Source organism: Syngnathoides biaculeatus, chromosome 23 (assembly GCF_019802595.1).
Source record: "Syngnathoides biaculeatus isolate LvHL_M chromosome 23, ASM1980259v1, whole genome shotgun sequence".
NCBI classification, from domain to species: domain Eukaryota; kingdom Metazoa; phylum Chordata; class Actinopteri; order Syngnathiformes; family Syngnathidae; genus Syngnathoides; species Syngnathoides biaculeatus.
Genome location: NC_084662.1, coordinates 20,407,090 through 20,413,191, shown reverse-complemented (window position 1 = coordinate 20,413,191; position 6,102 = coordinate 20,407,090).

Sequence of the window (6,102 nt, the reverse complement as noted above, 5' to 3'; positions counted from 1 at the left end):
CTATCTATCTATCTGTCTGTCTGTCTGTGTCTGTCTGTCTGTCTGTCTGTCTGTCTGTCTGTCTGTCTGTCTGTCTGTCTGTCTGTCTGTCTGTCTGTCTGTCTGTCTGTCTATAGCGCTTTCTCTTGCACTTTCTCAGTTTGTCTCTTACATAACATATTGTAGCTTTTCATCTCCAGCTGTGTCGTATTTTATCACCATACATGCAAGAGTATTTGTCTGGGGCTTAGCATCACCGTGCGCGTCTTAATGCTCTGGTTGCCTGCTGCACTCTCAAACCAGCAATTCTTTGCAGGGAGATGTGATTCGCTTTGTCTCCCCACTTCATTTGTCATGAATTACAAACTGTGTGCACCGGTCATTTCATGAATTTAGGCATGGTCACCCGTTATTTGATTAAAACATGAATGTTTGGTTGATTGAAGACTCATTTAAAAATCTAAATTGCCCACAGGTTTGAATGCTAGAGTGAATTATTCTTTGTTTATATTTTATTTATGACACTGATGATTGTAAGTGGTATACATCCACCCATCCATCCATTATCAAAGCCGCTTATCCTCAAAAGGGTCAGAGGAGAGCTGGAGCCTAACCCAGCCAGCTTTAGGCGAAAGGCAGACTACACTCTAAACTGGTCACCAGTCAGTCACAGTGCAGATATCAACACCATCACTGAGTGGAAATCGATCCTACGCTGCCAGCACCAAAGTCAGGCGTGTGTACCACTACACCAGTGACTTAAGTGGTATACAAAAGAAAAGAAAAACTCCTTAAATGACGCCCATATTAAATATTTAACAGTTGAAAATACTCTTGCTTTGACATACTATAGTTCCTTGACACCAAAACACCAGAAGATGGCACCAAAGCACTACTTTTATATTAGACAAGACTTTGGTCTGAGCACAAAAGCACCACTCCATGTATTATCCTGAATCAGATGCACCTGTGTGAGGTCGTTAGCTGCATAAAGACACCTCCCCACCCCATACAATCCGTAAGACTCGAACTTGTAACATTGCCAAGACCAAAGAGCTGCCCAAAGACCCCAGAGACAAAATTGTACAAGTTAGTAATACACTAAGACGCCATGGTTTGAAATCATGGGAGAAAGCTTTGTGGTCAGATGAGACCAAAACAGAACTTTTTGGTCATAATTCCACTAACCATACTTGAAGGAAGATGAATGATGAGTTCCATCCCAAGAACACCATCCCTACTGTGAAGCACGTGGGTGGTAGCATCATGCTTTGAGGGTGTTTTTCTGCACATGGGACAGGACGACTGCACTACATTATGGAGAGGATGTCCACGGTCATGTATTGTGAGATTTTGGGGAACAACCTCTTTCCCTCAGTCAGAGCATTGAAAATCGGTCGTGGTTGGGTCTTTCAACATGACAATGACCTGAAGCACACAGCCTGGAAAACCAAGGAGTGGCTCTATAAGAAGCATATCAAGGTTCTGGCATGGCCTAGTTAAGATCCAGACCTAAACCCAATAGAAAATCTTTGGAGGGAGCTGAAAGTCTGTGTTTCTCAGCGACAGCCCAGAAACCTGTCTGATCTAGAGAAGATCTGTGTGGAGGAAGGGGCCAAAACCCCTCCTGCAGTGTGTGCAAACCTGGTGAACAACTACAGGAAACGTTTGACCTCTGTAATTGCAAACAAAGGCGACTGTACCAAATATTAACATTGATTTTCTCAGGTGTTCAAATACTTATTTGCAGCTGTATCACACAAATAAATTGTTAAAAAATCATACATTGTGATTTCTGGATTTTTTTTTTTTTTTTTAGATTATCTCTCTCACAGTGGACATGCAGCTCCGATGAAAATTTTAGACCCCTCCATGATTTCTCAGTGGGAGAACTTGCAATATAGCAGGGTGTTGAAATACTTATTTTCTTCATTGTATGCATAAAAAGTATTATGGTCTTATTTGTGGTACAAAAAAACAAATGGGCCATAAAGGGACATTATCTATGTCTATGTACTAGGCATCAGATTTTTGATATGGATTTTTATGGCTTTTGTTTTTGGGTGACCGAGGCCCTGTTGACTATTTGTGTCAAAACAAGCAAAGTAAGAATCGTACCTGCGACACTGCTGATGCCCATTTCATCTTTTTTCTGGAGACTTGCAGTATTTGGACCTTTTGGCGGGCCAGTGTTCTTGTTACTCATCACCTCAGCCAGATTTTTTTTCATGTAAATGTCCAGCCAGCCAGTATTTTTACACAATACTCTGGTTCAGTGGGGTTTGTAGCTAAGTAGCTGTGAAGAGATTTTCCTTCCCAGGGAAAGTATGTACCGCAGTCGTGTGTTGTACTACAGAACAGAAGAGGTCGGATTAGGTCACTTCTAACAAAGAATCCTCAGTTACCAAGCAGGGAGATATCTCCGACGTCTTCCATGGGTTTTCGAAAGAGTTCGGAGGTAGAAGCATTAAGCAGCTTTCTTTAATTCTTTGCAGCCAGCTGTTGAAGAGGAAAAAAAAGATTGTTAGATTGTGTTGAAAAGTTTTTGTTTGCCTTGGCACGCATTAAATGTTTTACTAGGGAGAGAACACATGAATAAAGTATCGGAAGGCTGTATCTTTGCATCACAACGCTCGCGGAACGCCACTAACGATCCAGACTAAATGAGTTGTTTTTGTGTCACAACTAACGCACGACTGCTCACTGACGCATTGATTCATGCTCGCTTCTTCAACAGCGTCTGCATGCTCAACATCCTCTATGATACATTTACTAACTTGCTCTGAGCTGGATTAAAAGATACAACCAGCATGATTATTACTAATACTTTAGTCGAGAGAATAGCTTTTAACTTTCATCTGGACTGTTTAGATTATTTCTTATTTCAAGGGTGACAGTCATAAATGTTTCTAGACATTTTTGGAGCCTAGATCCCTCGGATCCCTAAAATTTGAGGCATCAAAAACTTTTTTTTGAAATTATGTTGTTTTTAAACAATGTTGACAAAATGAAAAATCACAGTAGATTTTTTGTAAAATAATATTTTAATAACAATTAGAGCTATTAACTCTGTTTATCCAACATCAGAGAAATTACAATAGAATATGTTGGGAAGATGCATGCCTCCAAATTTGCATACATATTTCTTTAAATATCATAAACCTGAAAAAGAAGGGTTTGTTGTCTTCCATTTTAAAGGGCATTGTTTTGTGAAAAATGAACCTTAATTAAAATGATCAGAATACTTCAGAAGTGAGGAGTAATATTGTTGTATTTACCAACACAGCCCTTTTTAAGCCCTGCCTGCTTCATAACCTTATCACGTTCATTGCTTTTTTTTTTTCCTCATCCCACCTAATCACCTGCCCCCCATCTGTCAGGGCCTCCCCCATGGGAAGCAAATCACACGGCCCGAAGCCATTTTACACTCTAAGAGCTTGTCAACGCAAACGTCATGACTTCCTGTCTCTTAGCATTAGCGCAGAAAGGATCAGTCCTAGCTAACATGATGCAGATGAATTACACAGATGCCTTTTAGTATTTTGAGCCTGTCGTGACACAATTTTCTTACAGCATTTATTCTATTTTGGAAAACTGAATTTTAATACATATCTATTTTTTATATTTATTTTAATGAACCTAATATGCATTTTTTTCAAATGCAGAATGTGTGGGCGTTTGTTGCTCAAACACCCCTGAATGGAATGTCAGCATTTGGAAATTTTGATGTGTTATTTACTTCATGTCCTTTATAAACTAGCGTAACAAGGGTATTCCTATACGATATATGGTTGAAGCAGAACATTGCAACAATGAAGATAAAGCACGCATCCTTGCCTTAAAAGTGGTTTCCTCAACATAATCCCTCTCACCTCTGTCCAACCGGGCTCTGTTAGTGCAATCTGGCTTCAAGCAGGATATGTGCAACATTTTTTAACTTTCATTAGCATTTCTCGTTTTGCTGCATTCAATTTTCACTTATTGTTTCTGTTGTAAGTCGTAGATACCTGTCCTCTATTTGAATTGAAATAAGAGAAGCTGCCCCTTAAACCTCGTGTTGTAGCATCAGCCCTGGTGAGCTACAGGGAGGATTCGGAAACTTCACACCATCAAGCTGCAGCCAGGTTTTGAAGCCCAAAACTCAGAACTGTGAGGCAGACGTGTGAACCACTAGTTCACATTTCACTGCAGGCTACAGTAGTTTGTGGAAATCAGTCAAACATTTTTTACGGGATGAAAAATGAATAACTATTTCTTTTTTGTTATTTTTATTTTAATCTAATTACAATGTCAAACACTTTATTTTAATGTTACATGCAAGGCATGCGCACAGACATTTTTGGAGGCAGGTGCTCAAGTCAAAAAAGAATACCCACCACCAAAATTATTTAATATCAAAGGAAAAAAATAGTATTGTATATTTGACTTATATAATTACGAATTCATCAGTTGGTTGACTTAATCAGTCAATTTTAAATGACTTTAAAGTAATCATAATATAATATTGCCATCGCTTCCCATCCCACCCCCCTAATTTTATAATCTTTTTGTTTCCTGCAGGGAATCAGGGAAGATGCTTGACCACCACGTAGTGACTATGTGTGCACGTACCTGCTGCAAACACATTATAGCCTACATAACACGTTTTTTGTTTTAATTATTATTTGAGGCTGTCAGGTTGGCCGAGCTCCTTCATAGTGGCCTTTAAAAACAAACAAGTGTGCATTTCCGCGGCTATATAGATTTCCCATTGGAGTAGTGCTGAAGATGTGACAGTTCTGATGACTCTTGCTCAATAGGTGCAAAGATGCAGACTCTTCCACTCTCCATTATTCCAATACATAGCGTGACATCGCTCCACTGAAAACCAAATGCATTAGCTCTTATATAACTTAAGAACACATGTGGCGAGGATGAAGACATCTTGTACTCACCACAGTGTGAAGTATAGCGACGTGCGTGGCGGAAAGGAAGCACATGTCTCGGGCGTCTGGGCTTGTCTTCGGATGCAGGGGAACATCAGCCTTTAATTGTGGTCACGCGCCTCCGCCGCACGATCGTCTTGTTTACCCTTCCATCCAGGGAATTTGCTGCCTCGTCTTAAAACTACAATGCATCTTTTCCCTTCATGCCTCATGCCTTTTTTTTTTTAAAATATTTATTTATTTATTTATTTATTTTTACTGAAGTTACACGTGTGGGCCAGGGTGCCATCTTCTGGCAGAGAAGTGGACTCGTCACGTTAATTCTGGAATCAATCATGTGATATCTTAATCCAGTATGGTGCGCCTCAGATTACCAGGAAAACATGGTAAACATTGTCCGTGTGATAATTGTTGCATAGTTCCAAATAAAATTTTACAATCTGTTTATTTTTATTAATCTACACTTGTTTATTCTAATGTACAGCATAAAATGAAAAGTACTATTTAAAATTTTAAAATGACATTTAAAATTAAATTATAACGTTTTATTTAAATTGTAAAAAAAGGATCATGACTAAAAAGAAATGCAGGATACATAATGTTTAAAATGTCACCATATTGTTTTAATCAAATTGTCACATTTTTACGAAAAAAAATCACTGTATTCATAAACTGAAATGTTGTTGAAGTTGTTGTTACTTGACACTACATCACAAATAATCATAATGTTATTTTCATCAAAGTGTCATTTTTATTTATCCTTGATTTACCTTTTAAGATGTTCATTTTACAAATTATTTTACATCAATTATTTTTAAATAGTGTAGTAAAATATATTATGTATATATGTTATATATAGTACATATTAAACCTGAACTGAACCCTGACTTCAGGCCTCTCCCCAGGAAAAACGTCTGTGGACCATTTTAATTCATAATTAACATATGTACTGAGGCACCAGAGAGTCTATATATATATATATATATATATATATATATATATATATAAAACATCGCATATACTAGAAAAAAGTTGGTTTTGTAAATCCTTTAATGTTTTAAGGATGTCATAAAATATTTGCCATATGTCATTTCCTCCAATATAAATTAAAAGAGCATTTTTAAAGTAATAATTATCTGTTTTATAACACTATCAATTTGTATGATTACATTGTAATCTTAACTTTTAAAAAAAAAAT